We start from the raw sequence: 18584 nt of genomic DNA on the forward strand, positions 1-18584 counted from the left end.
CTTTTATGCAAATAAGCTGTTGCTGGCCACGCCCCGCCCCGCTCATGAGAAGCCTCTGGCTGTGTGTACTGTTTACCCTTTTGTTTTGAGGGTCCAAAAGGTACATATATGTACTCAAGTGGTAAAAGGTACATATATGTACCTTTTTTTCTACATGCTGGGGTACGATAGACAGTCTGTGTTAGGCTACTTCAGTATAAGGGTACAAAACTATACCTTCAGAGGGTACTGCCCCAGTGACAAGCCATCGTACCCCTAAAGGTACACTTCTGTACTTTATTTTCTGAGAGTGTATTTTTAAACTGTTTTTTTTAATTCTTAGATTGTTTTTAAAGTGTTTATAATTGTATAAACATTTTTATTGCTTTATTATGTCTTGCTACTGGATGCTTGAATTTCCTTCAGGATCAATGAAGTATCTATCTATCTATCTATCTATCTATCTATCTATCTATCTATCTATCTATCTATCTATCTATCTATCTATCTATCTATCTATCTATCTAGCTATCTATTTATTTATTTATTTATTTATTCCCTATGAATTAACCCATTTAGGCCGGGAAAGCATTGCCGCATTTCTACCTTTAAAGCCGGGAAAGCGTGCACGTTCTTTTTCCCGTATAAGGGTTGTTTTGCACCAATTATTGAATTAAAAGCATTATAATAGACACGTGAGAGTGTCGTCATGTTCCTCGTGTCATTGTTTTGAAGTTAAGTTACATCGAACAAACATGGAGGACTTTTAGTGGGAAGACATTTCAGACGGTAGCGATTGAGGAGTTTTCTTGGCTTTGATGATGCTGATGAACGTGCTGACCCAATTGATCGAGATTTATGGCTAGCACATATGTTTGAAGATGACGATAACGACGAGGATGATTTTGAAGGGTTTGAATGTGAGTGGAAGACTGACAATTACCACCGTAATCGACGGAGAGATTTCAACCGCATACCAGGGGTGAAAGTCGATTTACCTGCAGATGCCACATCGTTGCAGGCATTTATATGGTATAAGCAATGGGCCAAAAAGATTTGTCCATCTGTGCAAGTAATCCGTGCATATTTGGGAAATGTGTGCGTCTTTGGTTGTAGTTGAGCATAAAACAAAATATTTGTGATCTCTAAAAATGAGTCCATCTGTGTTTTTACTGGGTTGTGTTGTAATATTTGTCAGAATACAAATTGAAAAGTTACGAGTTGGAAAGTTACGAATGCAAAAGTTACACATTCAAAAGTTACGAGTTGGAAAGTTACGAATGCAAAAGTTACACATTCAAAAGTTACGAATACGAATTTCTCAAGTGCAAGGAAAGGGGACACATATACGTCATCGCTGACGTCATCACGCCACAGGCATCACCCAGAGCTATAGAGTTACAGAGTTGCGACACGCTTTGAAGTCGCCGCTTGGGCTGTCACGTGGTTCATGTGAGCCTCCGGAGTTCCAAACATCACAGCGCTGTCAGTCAGTTTGAACGGGTCTTAGCGGAACGGAGCACAAAAACGATAACTTTAACATTTACGACGCAATTTTCGGTAAATATTGACCCATAATGTGCATTGATCACTTCACCGACGATGTATTTTATCAAGGTTTTTCTTTTTTGGAGCGTAGAGACACATTTATCACCATTTTAAATCGTAGAGGGTACCCCTGCATGCTAGCAGGGGGCAGCTACCTCGTCCTCCTTTATTCAATATAAACACAAGAAACTTGTGTTAAAGAAATACTGAATCATGCCAGCTCAACAGAGCCTGATGTTACTGTCTGTTCCCAGGATCTACTCCTGTTGTCCCAAACACTCTATCTGTACAAGATGTCATTCAGTCTGTCTGTTCTTTCTGGTGTCAGATGGACAATGCCCCCCCCCCCCCGCGACCCGACCGACGGATTCAGCGGGTATAATGGATGGATTAAAATAGGAATTTAACTTTTTTTTCTGGTTAAAACCATATTAACGACAAAATAAATGTGTCAGTTGTGAAAAAAATAAACAAAACAGATTTAAACCAAACATTTTATTATAAAATGTCATCATAGAAAATGTCAAACAAGCCTTAATAAAGAAGTTATTTTATTGCTATTTATACTGTTGGGTAGATTAATCTGCAGTAATTAAATATTGTAACGACCCAGAATGAAGGTAAAAGCACACGGACTGGCTTGTTTCCTCCTCTCCCTGTCAATCACTGGACCGCAGGTCATGTCATGTCACTCAGGTGTGGGCTGGTGATTGGGGGAGAAGAGTGGGGGTGGGCCAGTCTGTGTGCAGGTTTGGTGTTCTCCTGGAGTTGGTTGCGGCGCAGGACAGAGCGAGTCGCCAGTGTTCGGCAATTGTGCTGCTTGTACTTACTGTAACACTAACGTAATAAAGAGCCGTTCGGCAACCGCCAGTCTCAGAGCCTCCGTGAGGTCATTACAATATATTTGATCAAATTTAAGCGTTTGGACATTGTATAAATCGGCTTAAGCCCTAATGAGGGTTGATCCATGGCAGCATGACAGCAGCGACCACCACAACTGCTGACCTCCCTGAGAACAACAACAGAGAAATTCATAAATTCATTATCACAGCTGCAAAGTCATGCTGAAAAAAACTTACTTAATTAAAGACCAGTCAGCTAATGCCTCACTATGCCAAAAATGTTGTAATTTAATCAATTTACTGGAGAAAATACGTCTGAAATACCAAAAATGTATTAAATGTATTTTGGTGATGTTTTTAAAACCTAACAATCAAAACAACTTTACATTATGTCACCTGACAATAAAAAGTTAACGGACTTTAGTGAAATTATCACGTTAATTACCTCACGTTAGCCTCCGTTACCAAGCTTTAAGCTAGGTCCCTAAATCCATTACATTTTTAACATGAACATCGACATTTCATGCTAACCAAATGTAAAAATAACGATAGGCCTATCTAAGAGTATACTTCTGATAGATAATGCTTAAAAATGTAAAAAACTTACCAGTAATTGTTCTTGACGAGTAATTGAGGTTAACGGAGCTGACAGCGCTGTGATGTTTGGAACTCCGGAGGCTCACATGAACCACGTGACAGCCCAAGCGGCGACTTCAAAGCGTGTCGCAACTCTGTAACTCTATAGCTCTGGGTGATGCCTGTGGCGTGATGACGTCAGCGATGACGTATATGTGTCCCCTTTCCTTGCACTTGAGAAATTCGTATTCGTAACTTTTGAATGTGTAACTTTTGCATTCGTAACTTTCCAACTCGTAACTTTTGAATGTGTAACTTTTGCATTCGTAACTTTCCAACTCGTAACTTTTCAATTTGTATTCTGACAAATATTACAACACAACCCAGTAAAAACACAGATGGACTCATTTTTAGAGATCACAAATATTTTGTTTTATGCTCAACTACAACCAAAGACGCACACATTTCCCAAATATGCACGGATTACTTGCACAGATGGACAAATCTTTTTGGCCCATTGCTTACACCATACATTTAATCATATTTTTACTGAGGACTTTGGGCGCATCTCGTTTCCGAGACGAATAGATACAGTGAGCAGGTACTTCAGACTCCAGCTCGAGCAAAGATGGCAAGGTGGTCACACGTAACTGTGCCGGAGATGAAAACGTTTATTGGAATGTGTATGGGCATGGGACTCCTTGTGCTGCCAGTACGAAGAGATTACTGGCGATAAAATAAATACTGGCGATAAAATAAATAGATGAATAATTTAAATATAAAATTACATTTAATTTTATTTTATTACTGTTTTTTTATTGAAAACAGTGCTGTTCCTGCACTTTACTTTTTACATTTTCTATTTTCGTGAAGGTGTATGTAAATAAACTCAATTTCCAAAGAAAGCCACAGGTGTAAGCGCTCAAATACTTTTTGAATTTTGTTTTGTATCTGCTACAGAGGCTGAGAAATCAATCATTTAGTAGGCGTTGACACAATTGCTGAATTTCCAGAAAAACTTCAGGTTTCAGGGGGTCTTTCTGAAATCGCCCATAGGTTTTACAGGCATTCTTTTCCAGGCGTTTTAGGCCTAAATGGGTTAAAGGATAAGACCGGTTTTTTGACATTGGGCCCTTGATTTCACATTATAACATGATGTTCTACTCACCCCTGCTTGTTGTTGAACATTTGGAGCTGTTCCGAAGATATTTGAGAGGCGTCTGGCTGCTCTCTTGAGATATTCGGCCATGAAACGGTTTCCTATGGGCAAGCTTATACAGGCACAAACTATGCTGTTTATAATTTATTAATTACTGTACATTAGCACTGATAACGTGGAGGTGCGTCGCTTACTTAAAAAAATCCGGGTTACTGTAATTTTGAATTTTTTGTCGTAAAGTGGGTGTTACTGACGTCATCGTCGTGCTACTGCCACAGACAGCCCACAGACCTGCTGCCTATTTATTCATTCGGCTAAAATTCAAAATTAGTAACCCGGATTTTTTTAAGTAAGCGACGCACCTCCACGTTATCAGTGCTAGTGTAGAGTAATTAATAAATTATAAACAGCATAGTTTGTGCCTGTATAAGCTTGCCCATAGGAAACCGTTTAATGGCCGAATATCTCAAGAGAGCAGCCAGACGCCTCGCGAATATCTTCGGAACAGCTCCAAATGACCAACAACAAGCAGGGGTGAGTAGAACATCATGTTATAATGTGAAATCAAGGGCCCTGTTAGGGACATATGAGGTTAAATTTGAGGAGCACAATTAGTTTGAGTGTGTATGTTGCAGAGAGGGGTGGTTCATATGGGAGTGGGCGTGTGTGCGTGCGGAGGTGTGTGTGCGTAAAGGTGTGGACTCACCGGTGACACAGATGATTGAGAGTCAGGATTGGGAGTAGCCATAATTTTGTTGACCGCTACGCTACGCCACGCCACGCCACGCCACATATATTCATTCATCACCTTATGTATCCGTTTAATCCGCTGGTTTTCATCTTTACAATAATTCATCCTTGCTGCGCTGTGATAACTCTGTGCGGTTTGTTCAATAAAAGCAACAAAAGCATATCTTGGATCTCAGCGTAGCCTATCTCTTGCCATAAATTAGTAACGCGTCACAAATTAAGGAACCTAAGGACCCAACCTCAAACTCTGAGCGGCAAAAAGGTTTGTGTTGGAAGCCGCAACATTTGTCAACAAAATCTGGCGCAAAAGAAAAAAGTGAAAATCATCAAGCCGCTCCAAGGAACCAAGGAACCAAGTCACCACAAGCCAAACAAAGGAGCCACAGCTAAGTGCCACACCACGCCATCCATTCACCTGGGAACAGGTAGGCCTGAACCTGTTAATTGTTTGTGGATTAAGGAATCCGCTTCGATTGGAATGCATTGTGTGAAATGAGGACAATGTATTAAATGGATGTTACGCTGGTTGCAAGACGCATTGATGGTGGCGCAACTTCTCCGTGTTTGATTGGATTTTGATGTCGGGACTTGGTGGCATAAGTGGCGGCTGATGTTGTCTAAAGGAAGGCCAATTGCTTGTTGAAATTGCTTGGATCGAATCTGCACTGTCAATGAATTTAAAATGCAATGTCTATGGATGGATTTAAATACGCTCTTGAATGAATTCTGATTGTGTTGCTTCATACAAAATACAATCTAAAGGAAATGAGTCAAATAAACGCTGTTGCTGAAAGTTCAAACATGGAACGTGAAAAAAGGGAAAGCAAACTGACGGTCAAAGCTTTGGAAAATAAAATCGCACGGTTGCAGCATGAGCGCAAAAGTGCCGTTAATAAAATCAAGGAGCTTATCCCGCAAATAAAAGCGCACATGAACTCAAAAGAAAATGTAACTGGAATCTCCTCACAACTGAATAACTTGACTGCACTGTGTAAAAAGGCTACACAACTGCACTGCGAATTATTGCCACTACTTCCTGATGATGAAGATAAAAAACAAAATGAGTGGTTTTCAAGTATTATGGATTACAGTGATGCATTCAAGGAACAAGTGGAAAAATGGATAAAGGAAAATCCGCATGAAAAATCAAATGAATTACCACTACAGACAAATACTTCTGAACAACCAACAAAGGAAATAAACCATGCAGTACAAATTCCTGTCGGAAAAAGCAAGGATTTGTCTGTTTCTGATCCTCAAGATGAACTACAGCCCTGTGACAGCATCTCAAATGCAACCAAGAAATCACGCTCATCTGTTCGCTTAACAACGGAAACAAATCTTGCAGTTTTGGCAGCAAAACAAAAGGCATTAAAGGAAAAGCATGCATTGGATGAAGAGGAGTTAAAGCTACGCAAAAGAAGAGAACAATTTTTACTGGAAAATGAAATTGCTGAGGAAATGGCAAAACTAAGTGTTATAAAATCACAAAGCGGTGTTGGCAGTAAAGCAAAGTCAAAGGTTTCAGATGGGATGAACTCATACTATGATAGGACATGCTCAAAACAACAGCTTAATGTCAAAGCCACTGAATTTGTTCCATCACTGCCAGTTAAACTAAAACCCAATGCAATTGAAACCACACAGACAGCTGTGAAGCCTAAAGTCACTCACTTACCTGAAATAAAAGATCTCCCAGGTCCTTCGTACATGCTCCAACGATATCTAATGGCTCCTGAAGATCCTATGACCAATGTTACACAAACTGATGCATCCCAAAATGACAGTGTACTGGACATAATGAGGAAACAAAATGAAATCTCAACACTTTTAATGCAACAACAATGCCTTTCAGCACTTCCAAAAAGGGAAATTCCCATTTTTGATGGTAACCCACTCAAGTATCATTCGTTTATTAAAGCTTTTGAAAATGGAGTTGAGCGAAACACCAATAACAACTGTGACAGACTCTACTTCCTTGAACAGCACACCAAAGGGCATGCAAAAGGGCTAGTGAGGAGCTGTCAGCACATTGAGTCGGACAGAGGTTATGTGAAGGCAAAGGCTCTCCTGAAAGAGCACTACGGCAATGAGCAAAAGGTGGCAGCAGCGTACATGGAGAGAGCCTTGTCATGGCCCACTATTAAAATGGAAGATGTGAAGGCCCTCCAGGAGTACGGCCTCTTTCTGCGTGGATGCTGTAATGCTATGGAGGATGTGCAGTATTTAAATGATCTGGACACACCCACAAACATGTTGGAAATCATCAGAAAACTGCCGTACAAACTCAGAGACCGCTGGAGGTGCCACGCATGTGACCTACAGGAAAGTCACAACAGAAGAGCAAAATTTGTGGATATTGCCAACTTTGTTGGAAAACAGGTGAAAATTCTGACTGACCCTGTGTTTGGAAACATTCAGGACACTGTTATAACAACTAAACAAATGAAACCCAAACCTCACCCTCGCTCCAGCATCAGAGGAACCAGCTTCGCTACCACAGTGAATCGTGTGGAGACACATGTGAATAAAGTTACAGACATACAACCACCAGCCAAGAAGATTTGTCCCTGCTGCACTGGAGGACACACATTGGATGTGTGTGCGCGGTTGGAAAAAATGGCACACAAAGGGAAAATTGACTTCCTAAAGGAAAATGGTGCTTGTTTTCGCTGCCTGTGTATAGGACACATCAGCAGAAATTGCCAAAGGAAGATTTCCTGCTCGAAGTGTGGCCAAAGACATCCAACTGTGCTCCATAAGGACAGTGTCACTGCAGAACCGTCTGAGAGAAGCACCAAGATTACAGTGGACGACACCTTGGTATCCAGTGGGCTTACAGGGGCTGGTGAGATGGATTGTAAGCTTCCTATTGTGCCAATCCAAGTGAAGGCAAAGAAGGGCAATAAAATCATTCTCACATACGCCTTTTTGGACCAGGGAAGTACTGCAGTGTTCTGTACTGAGAGTCTGAAGCAGAAGCTCAATTTGTCTGGGAAGAAAGCCAACATTCTTCTCAGGACCATGGGACAGGAAAAGGTGGTCAGTAGCTACATCGTACCAGAGCTGGAGGTGGCAGCACTTGAAGAGGACAGCTTCATTGAGTTGCCAAAAGCGTACACTCAGTTATCAATGCCAGTACACAAAGCAAACATACCCACAAATAAGGATCTGACAAGGTGGCCATATTTAAAACACATCTGCTTACCACAGATTGAGGCTGGAATCGAGTTGCTGATTGGAACGAATGTCCCACGAGCCATGGAACCGCTGGAAGTCATCCGCAGTGAGCATAATGGATCCTACGCTATAAGGACAGTGCTGGGCTGGACGGTAAATGGACCACTGACAGGAAACGGTGGAGGGGCCAATTACTGTGAGCAGTCAGTAACTGTGAACCGTGTGTCCATTGTGAATTTGGATTAACTGTGGCAACAGCAATTTAAGATGGACTTTCCAGAATCAGCTGTGGAGGAACAAGTGGGTCCGTCCAGGGAAGATCTGAGGTTCATGGACATGGTCACAAAGTCAGCCAAACACCTCAATGGTCATTACCAGGTCGCCTTGCCTTTGAAAAATTCAAACCTCAGCATGCCAAATAACAGAAAAGTGGTGGAACAGCGTCAAAACCATCTGAAGAGGAGGCTCCAGAGGGATCCAGCATTTTACAGGGAGTATAACACCTTTATTGAGGATCTACTTGGCAAAGGCTATGCTGAAAGAGTTCCTGATTCAGAGCTGGAAAGAAATGATGGCAGAGTCTGGTATATACCACACCATGGTGTTTACCACCCAACAAAGAAAAAACTCAGAGTTGTGTTTGATTGTGGGGCCAGTTACAAAGGACAATCTCTGAATGAAGAGCTGTTGCAAGGACCCAATCTAACCAGCTCACTAATTGGAGTTGTGACCAGGTTCAGGAGGGAACCTGTGGTCATCATGGCTGATATAGAAACTATGTTCCACCAAGTGCAAGTGCCCCCAGATGATGCTGATCTGCTGCGATTCCTCTGGTGGCCACAAGGAGACTTGAACCAAGCACCATGTGAATTTAGGATGAAGGTACACCTTTTCGGAGCTACATCCTCTCCTAGCTGCGCCAACTTTGCCCTCAGGAAATGTGCAGAAGATTTTGGTCATGAGCATGAGGAGGAGGCGGTAGACAAGCTGCAGCACTGCTTTTATGTGGATGATTGTTTGGTGGCAGTGGCAACAGAGGAGGAAGCACTGACCCTCAGTCATGAGCTCATGTCTCTGTGCGCTAAAGGGGGATTCTGTTTGACCAAGTGGAACAGCAACAGATCTGAAGTGCTCAAGACCATCCCAGAGCCCCACAGAGCTAAAAGCGTGGAGCAGTTGGACCTGGACCGGGAGTTTGTGCCCATGGAAAGAGTGCTGGGTGTAGAGTGGTGCATCAAGTCAGACACCTTCAAATTCAAAATTGTATGGAAGGACAGACCACTCAACCGTAGAGGCATCCTTTCAACTGTAAGTTCTATTTATGACCCTCTGGGTATGTTAAGTCCCCTTGTTCTTATAGCAAAAAGGATTTTGAGGGATTTGTGCAGAAGAGGAGTTGATTGGAATGACCCCATACCAGAGACTGTCTCCAAAGAGTGGCTTAAGTGGGTGCAAGGGCTTTACCTTTTGGACAACTTTGAGCTACCCAGATGTCTAAAACCTCTGGAGTTTGGAGATGTTATTACTGCGCAACTACACCATTTCTGCGATGCTTCTGAGGAAGGCTATGGTACAGTCACTTACCTGCTGTTACAGAATGAGCACCTCCAAATGCACAGCGCTTTCATTATGGGAAAGGCTCGTGTTGCCCCACTGAAGACAGTTACAATTCCAAGAATGGAACTGATTGCTGCAACAATGGCCAGCCGCATGAATGTCCTGTGGGAGAAAGAGCTACACATGAGTCTTAAGGAATCTGTATTTTGGACTGATAGTGCTTCTGTGCTGAAATACATTAACAACGAAAGCTCCAGGTTCAAGGTGTTTGTTGCTAATCGTGTTTCGGAGATACTGAAATCATCTCGCCCTGCCCAGTGGAGGTACGTGGATACAGCTTCAAATCCAGCCGACGCAGCATCCAGAGGTGTCAAAGTGGAGGCATTTCTGAAGGACAGACTCTGGTTAGCGGGACCTCCGTTTCTTTGCCAACCTGAAACAGAATGGCCTGTGAACCCTGAGCCTGTGAGCCATCTCCCCCAGGAAGATCCAGAGGTGAAGAAAAGTGCTGTTGTCAATGCTGTACAAGCTGGAGAGGATCCCACTACTCACCTGATCCATCATTATTCCTCATGGATCCGATTAAAGAAAGCTGTGGCGTGGTGGCTGAAATACAAGGAATGGTTATGGTCCTGTAGGAAGAGAAAAGGCCTGATAGTCAATCACAGTGAAGAGAGCATGCGGCAACAGAGAATAATGGAGAAGGAAAGGAGCAAAAGCGCAGCTGTCCTGGGAGCTCTTACAGTGGAGGACATTGACAAGGCTGAGCTGGCCATAATTCAGTTTTGCCAGAGGAGAAAGTTTTTGGACGAGCTTTCGTGTCTGGAAAAGGGACAAAATGTCAAGAAAAGTAGTCACCTGTACAAGTTGTGTCCAAGGCTGGAGGATGAAGTCTTGCGTGTGGGAGGACGACTTAGTAAAGCAGCACTGCCTTTGGAGTCTAAGCATCCTATTATTCTCTCAAAAGACCTTCATATTTCTACCCTGCTGCTGAGAAATATACATCAAGAGGTAGGACACAGCGGCCGCAACCACATGTTGTCCAAGCTCAGGGAGAAATACTGGATGACAGGAGTAAGCACTGCCATTAGGAGAGTTCTGTCCAAATGCACCATCTGCAGAAGACTTAATGCTACTCCAGTTTACCAGCAGATGGCAGATTTGCCCACAGACCGGCTCAAGCCTGACGAACCCCCATTCACTTGCGTGGGAGTTGATTATTTTGGACCCATTGAAGTGAGGAGCAGGAGGAGTACAGTGAAGAGGTATGGTGTCATATTTACCTGTCTTGTATTGAGAGCTATTCACATCGAGGTGGCACCTTCTCTGGACACTGACTCTTTCATAAATGCACTAAGACGTTTTGTAGCCAGAAGAGGACAGGTCCGTGAGCTGCGTTCGGACAATGGGACAAATTTTGTGGGTGCAGAACGTGAGCTAAAAACAGCAATTGCGCAGTGGAACCAGGCACAGGTGCATGATGTGTTACTCCAAAAGGGCATTAAGTGGACGTTCAACCCCCCTGCTGGATCACATCATGGAGGAGTGTGGGAAAGGCTGATAAGATCGGTGAGGAAAGTCCTTAACTCCACCCTAAAGGTACAGCGCTTGGATGAGGAGGGACTCCACACAGTTCTATGTGAAGTGGAAGCCATTATTAACAGCAGGCCCATCACCAAGGCCTCTACGGATCCTAACGACCTGGAAGCACTGACACCGAACCATCTGTTACTGCTTAAAACCCGGCCTTCATTACCACCTGGAGAGTTCCAAGCAGCAGACCTGTATTCACAGAGAAGATGGAGACAAGTCCAGTACATATCTGATCTGTTCTGGAAGCGCTGGACAAAGGAGTACCTGCCTCTGTTACAGGAACGACAGAGATGGACTGGGGTCCAGAGAAACCTTGTCGCAGGAGATCTAGTTTTGCTGATGGACAGTACAGCACCTCGTAATTCTTGGATTATGGGACATGTTTTGCAAACCTTTCCGGATCGAAAGGGGTTTGTGCGTCAAATTCGGATTAAGACAAGAACCAGTTGCTTGGACAGACCAATATCCAAGGTGTGTCTGTTGCTGGAGAAGGAGGAGGCAGCACGAGGATGTTGCTGACCTCTATGGATTTTGTGTTTTCCGGACTTGAACTGGACTTTGTACTAATCGGTCATAGAAATGACCAGAAGAAGGAATATTTTGTGATGGCTTATTCATGGACTTGAGCAATTTATTAGTAATTTTTTGTACATTTTCTGAAAATGATGTGATTTATTATGTCCCCTATTGTGTTTGAAATGGGAATTATTATGTGTGACCTAATAATTCGGGGCTGGTGTGTTAGGGACATATAAGGTTAAATTTGAGGAGCACAATTAGTTTGAGTGTGTATGTTGCAGAGGGGGTGGTTCATATGGGAGTGGGCGTGTGTGCGTGCGGAGGTGTGTGTGCGTAAAGGTGTGGACTCACCGGTGACACAGATGATTGAGAGTCAGGATTGGGAGTAGCCATAATTTTGTTGACCGCTACGCTACGCCACGCCACGCCACGCCACATATATTCATTCATCACCTTATGTATCCGTTTAATCCGCTGGTTTTCATCTTTACAATAATTCATCCTTGCTGCGCTGTGATAACTCTGTGCGGTTTGTTCAATAAAAGCAACAAAAGCATATCTTGGATCTCAGCGTAGCCTATCTCTTGCCATAAATTAGTAGCGCGTCACAAATTAAGGAACCTAAGGACCCAACCTCAAACTCTGAGCGGCAAAAAGGTTTGTGTTGGAAGCCGCAACAGGCCCAATGTAAAAAAACCGGTCTTATCCTTTAAGGGTTAATTTGTTTTCAGTGCAGAGCTTTTGCAGTCTCCAGCCTGACTCACCTGTGGTGCGTTTCTGGAGAACCAGGTGTCCAGCAGCTCCAGTCTCTGCCGGTGATACCTTGCGGTGTTTTTCACAGCCACGAACAGGTCAGCCTGTGTGAGCTGCTCCTCCGCGCCGGGCTGCTCACCGCTCTCCTTCCCAGGCCAGCCGCCTGAAATAAGTTGAGAAAACATCCGCGCCCCCTGCAGCCGGCAGCTCCTTCTGGTGTCCGCCAGTGAGCACGAGCATCCCGGCCACCAGCAGACAGGTGACTGCGGCGACAGCAGCGCGAGGTCCCGCTGAGCTGAAGGCGAGCCTCGGTCCCCCGACAGGCTTCCACATGTTCACTACGTGGATGGGTTCACCACTTCGCTCACGGACAGAAAAGAACTGTTTTCCCAACTTATTTCAGACCTGTTCGTGGCTGTGAAAACCACCGGGAGGTATCACCGGCAGAGACTGGAGCTGCTGCTGGACACCTGGGTCTCCAGAAATGCACCACAGGTGCAGCCAACAACACAACACTTCATGTGTGATTTTCCTTTCGTAGCCATTGCGCTCGTATGCTCGATGCTCGATACAAGATGGCGGATCTTCAACTAATGTAGAGGGTGGGGAGTGGGTGGGGACTCGACAGGTATATGCAAATTCCCTTATTGTGACGTCACAATAAGGGAGCCATCCAAATGGCTCACCGCAGCATTTTTTTCTTGACACCAAAGTCTTTCCACTGACCTACAGAAAATGGATGGATGGGTTTTTTTCGCGCTTGGAGTGTTTAAAGGAACAGTAGAGGCCCAAATAGGAACATAAAGACCCGCAAAAAGTGAGTTTTGCATAATATGTCCCCTTTAAAGTAGTGATTTACTAAAAACTGCAAACTGCACTAACCAATAGAGGTGTGAGTAAACTAATTTCCGTGTAAAACACAGGTCACAATGAAGAGCTACAATTCACTGTGGCTCCTCAGCAATAATATTTTGGTTTGGTTTCAGTGTGGTGACGCAGCTTCTTTCCTGCTGCTCCAGTCAGTTGTCTCTGTGAAAAGTGGAACTGTATCAGGAAAGCATCTTTCCACAGTGAGTATGGATAGCAGAAATGACAAGAAATCGCTCTTTAGGTGCCATGTGTGCATGCAAGTGTTGTTTTGAGACATACCCGAAAAATGGGAACTTTTCCTTGGACAAATAAGAACAAAAATTTGTATTTGCAAAAAAAAACAATATGCAAAACAAAAATGTTATCAAAGCCTCACTCTTGGAGTTTTTATTCTCCTAAAAAGTCACATGCACTCCTCAAAATTTAAACATTTCTGCCAAAGCAAGAAAATCCCTCATGGCTTTAAAATGGCTGCCAGAGCTACAAATATGCTTCACCAAGACTCGTATACACTGACAATAGAAAAAGCTGTACTGTACAAATCCCTATAAACCCAACAAACGACAAAGATAAAACATTGTATATATCCTCTTTTCAGGGTCTCTCTGAAAAGATGAGGCAAACTTGATGACTTGATGTTTGGATACAATTTGCAATTTCTCATTGTTCAAAGGCATTGATTAGAATAGAGAGAAATCAACCCGGCGCTCAGGTGTATCACGAACAGTCCAAAGTGGTGCTCTTGGGGTAGGGAAATCCACGATATGAAAAGAAATAAGTCCCAGGCACTCAAAAGTAGAACAGGAAGAAGGTATAAATAAAAAGCCTTTAATGACTTTGGCTAACCATAATAAAATACCAACATGTTTCAACCACCACCGTGGTCTTCATCAGGGCAAAGCAGAAGTCGACTTCTGCTTTTATTTCTTTTCATTGCATTGATTAGAATTTTCAACAAAATACAATATCATGACAAAAATACTGAAAATAAAAAAGGCAAGCTGTACAAAAAAAAAAAAAAATTGATAACAACAATTCAAGCAAATTTGACTTCATAATTCTGTGTGCATTTTGGTCATCTTTTACTGGCTAAGTTGTTTAATAAGTCCAGACATTTATTCGACTGATGGGCTTCTCAGACCACAGTTTCATCATCAGGTGTAGACTATTTGCTCAAAGTCTTTAATCAGTTCCATTTCGTGCAATTCAATTCAATTATACAGCGCATATTCAAAAAACTAAGTCACCCTAAAGGCACTTTAAACAAAAAGTAAATATTTCCAATACAAGTAGACACTCCAGTTCAATCAATTCATTAGAACTGTAGTAAGATAGTGCCAATTCATAAAAAACTGATTACACGTTCGGATTGATTCAATCACATTTTCTGAGCATAATAGTAATATCATAATATCGATGTAAATGTGTATATGTAGACTGGTATGATATGAGTATGGTATGACTTTCACCATTTTCTAATATAACAAAATTCATGAAAAGAACTGGGACAAAGCTCATTTGTCTGCTCAAGCATGTGCTTTACGGCTTCTTCTGCTAAGACTTTTGCTGCCCTCGGGTGCATTTCTACCAACAGTACCCAGTAATTAAACAGTCCAGGGTTTTTTATCCAGCAGTTTGCCAGAGTGTTGGCTCTGCCATGTTGAACATACAGCAAAACCAGGAAATCCAATTCATCTATATTAATTCATGTGAAACACTTTATGGGGTTTTGGGTGCTTATTTAGGGACCGAGCAGTGAAACTGCAAGGACCCTATTGTATCTGTAAGGATTATTATTCCGTCTTCTTCCGTCTTCCGTCTTTCCGTCTTATTCTTTGCAAAAGGTATGCGAAAACTCAGGAAATTTTGCAAGCACCACCTGCCAGTCGACGACATGAAAGAATCTAAACTTTATATTTTTGGGAGTCGCTCATTGACTCTGTAGCGCCCCCTACGATACTTAAAAATGGTCCCCGCAATAGAATTAGTTTCGCGTGGGATGACGAAATTCAGTACACTCATTCATCATGCCCAGACGCACAAAAAAGTCTCATGCCGCCAATGTGCCACGTCCACAGGAAAGCGGCCATTTTGGATGGAAAGTGCGTTTTCGTGCCATTTTTGACCGATTCCACACCTTGCATATGATCAAACTTGTCCTACAGATTTAATGCTACAGACTTCAAACTTGGCCAGATTACTCTTAAGACATGGGGGGGAAAATTCATGGAGAAACTTTTTCAAAACTTAAAGGGCGTGGCCGTGGCGACGCCTTAAAGTTTGATGACTCGCCATCACTCGCCACAAAAAATGAAGTCGCTTATAACTTCCACATACATTATCCAATCTTTCCCAAACTTCATATGGTGAATGCTGGACCCAGCCTGAACGCACACATATAAAAGAGTGATATCCACCTACAGCGCCACCTGCTGGTGGTCGGAAACTTTTTTTTTTTTCACAACTCGTATTTTATCGAACTCCTACAGATTTAATGCTACAAGCTTCAAACTTGGCCAGGATACTCTTAAGACATGGAAGGAAAAATTTATTGAAAAACTTTTCCAAACTCTGAACGTTGTGGGCGTGGCCAGGCGATGAAAATTGTGTGATGGCGTTTGTGATTTGAAAGCCTTATCATCATCGCAAAGTCATGAAACTTGGCACACACGTCCACCCTGATGACCTCGTACTGTATGTAAAGGGTATCATGTGTGGGTGGAGCAAAATGGCTCAGTGGCGCCCCCTAGAAATTTTCAAAAACCCCTCCGCATTGGGGTTATTATGTGCTCATATACGCAGAGGGTATCGTGCGTGTGGGCAGAGCTGCAACTCCAGCGTCCAGCGCATGCCCCAACGTACGCACATCCCAACGTACGCACACCTCGGTCCCGCCTACAGCTGCTTGCAGCTTTCTAGTTATTTATTTGTGTCTTCCAGCATAACCCACAATCAGAGTTTAACATTTTATTGTTCTAAATCACATCTTTGTGATCATGATCGCTGCTGCTTCGGTTGGCCACCTGAGAGCAGTGTTGTATAAAGTACTGAAATCTCACACTCAAGTAAAAGATGAAAATATGACTTTGGTAAAAGTCCAAGTCACTGACTGAAATGTTATTTGAGTTAAAGTCTTAAAGTATCCGAAACGTCTTGTACTTAAGTATGAGAATTACTGAAAAAATAGATGTACTTAAGTAATGTACAAGTAAAAAGTAAACAAGGCAAATGAAGTTTGAATGACATTTTTTATATTTTTGTAAACTTTGAAGGTCAAATACACTTAAAATCTACACACAACCAAGTGCAGGCAAAATTTAGACCAGGTTTAGACAGAAAATACAAACTTTGTGAACCTTTAAGTTTTTCTTCTTCAAGTAAGGTCAGTGCTGAAAATGAGGCGTACATTACACCATTGAGAAAAAAATTAAACAAAAGAGGCTGCTACTGTTATTGCCATCATTATAAACAAAATTTAAAGAAAAAAATTAGGAGAAAACTGGAGCTTATCTGGCATCTGAAGAGGGAGTCCAGTTTGAAACCCCAGTTTTGTAAACCTTTCTAAAAAATAAATAAAATAACTCAGTACAGAAAATGCGGCCAACATCACCAAGAAAATAAGCTGTTACGATTACTGTACTTCACAAGCTATAGGAGGTGCACACACAACCGCTCATTATACAAAAGAAAAAAAGAATTGGGAGGGAACTGCAGCTTATCTGGCATCTGAAGAGGAAGACCTTTTTTGTAAAACTACCTTAAAACCTAAAAAAGGAGAGTTTCTGTAAGATAAAATTTCCACGTCTTTGGGCAGGCATATCAAAACACTCTTGCGTTTTTTTTCTCTCTCTCTCTCTCTTTTTTTTTGTAACGCGTAACTAAACCGAACAATGAAAATGTATTGGAGTAAAAGTATGCAATTAAGTTCGGAAATATAGTGAAGTAAAAGTGAAAGTTGTCAAAAAAATTTAAACTCGAGGAAAGTACAAAGTATTCCAAAATATACTTAAGTACAGTAGTGAAGTATTTTTACTTCGTTACTATACAACACTGCCTGAGAGGCAAAAGTGCCCAGGAGCTCTGGGCCTGCAAACAAGGAAATTCCCTTCAGCTATATTGACTCAAAATCTGTCAAGGTTCCACAATTTTCTGTGTTTTTTAATCTGCTTGCTCAGTGACAAAAATAGACAAGCTCATGATGCAGAGCACTTCTTCAATACACAGGAAGATCTATATAGAATAAAGTAATGTTCAGTACCCAGCGATAAAAGGAAGCTGCAGGCGAGGCCACTGTCCACAGACAAGCAGTTAGAAATGTCAAATGTCGCCTTCTCAGATTGAAAGGGGCCACATACTGATACGTGACTCATGTAACACAGTTTAAACAAACACACAAATCAGACTCTTGAGAGGCAGGGTTTGGTTTACCAAATGAGGAAGCAAGAATTAAAACAGGTTGTAAAGGCAGCTTCTTTATTCTGTAAGCAATCTGTCTGAGCTGTATGATGGTAGAGCCCTAAAGGGATAAGTGTGCTTCTGAAACTCAAGAGTAAAGTGCTCAACTAACATTTGAAAAGGTTGCAAGTTACAGAAAATCGTGCGTCTGTGATAAAGTCAAACTACCGGGGATATAGACAAAACGCTAATAATCACAAAGTGAAACCATGAATTGATTAAACAGATGTAGAAAAATTTCACGACATATCAAAAATGAGGGAGTAAAGGAGCTACAAGAAAAGCTAAGGTCTATCTGTCTGAAAAGTGGTGGATTGGAGACCAACAGACTAACCACTGAGGAACACTAACATCCCTTTAGATATTTTTTAAGATTATCTCATCTTTCAAAGTCACCCTATACTTAAGTTTATTGGCTTGTAAGAAAAGTGTGGTTACAAACCGGGCTCTCCATGTTCTCCGTCAGCTCGGTTATCTCAGGAAACCCAAGTCAGATGTTTGGGACAGGAAGGAATGGAAATGCATGGCTCTTTGTTGGAGTTTTATCTGAAAAAAAAATGAATCAAATGAACTGCTTCTACAGGCTTCAAAGCTTGTTTGTAGGAAGCTGAGAGGGATGAGTTAATGCAGGATCACCATTTGTCTAATTTCCTCTTCAAAATGCAAACTGAGATTAGAAATCTTTTTGAAGGTGTTCTAAAACAATTATTTGCAAATGTGTTGGCGCTAGGTTGGCTAAGCATACAGAAATTCAAAGTTTTACAGAGGTAAAGGCAAAATGAGCATGTGTGAGAAATTTAAAG

This window comes from Odontesthes bonariensis, chromosome 22 (genome assembly GCF_027942865.1).
Source record: "Odontesthes bonariensis isolate fOdoBon6 chromosome 22, fOdoBon6.hap1, whole genome shotgun sequence".
Lineage (NCBI taxonomy): Eukaryota > Metazoa > Chordata > Actinopteri > Atheriniformes > Atherinopsidae > Odontesthes > Odontesthes bonariensis.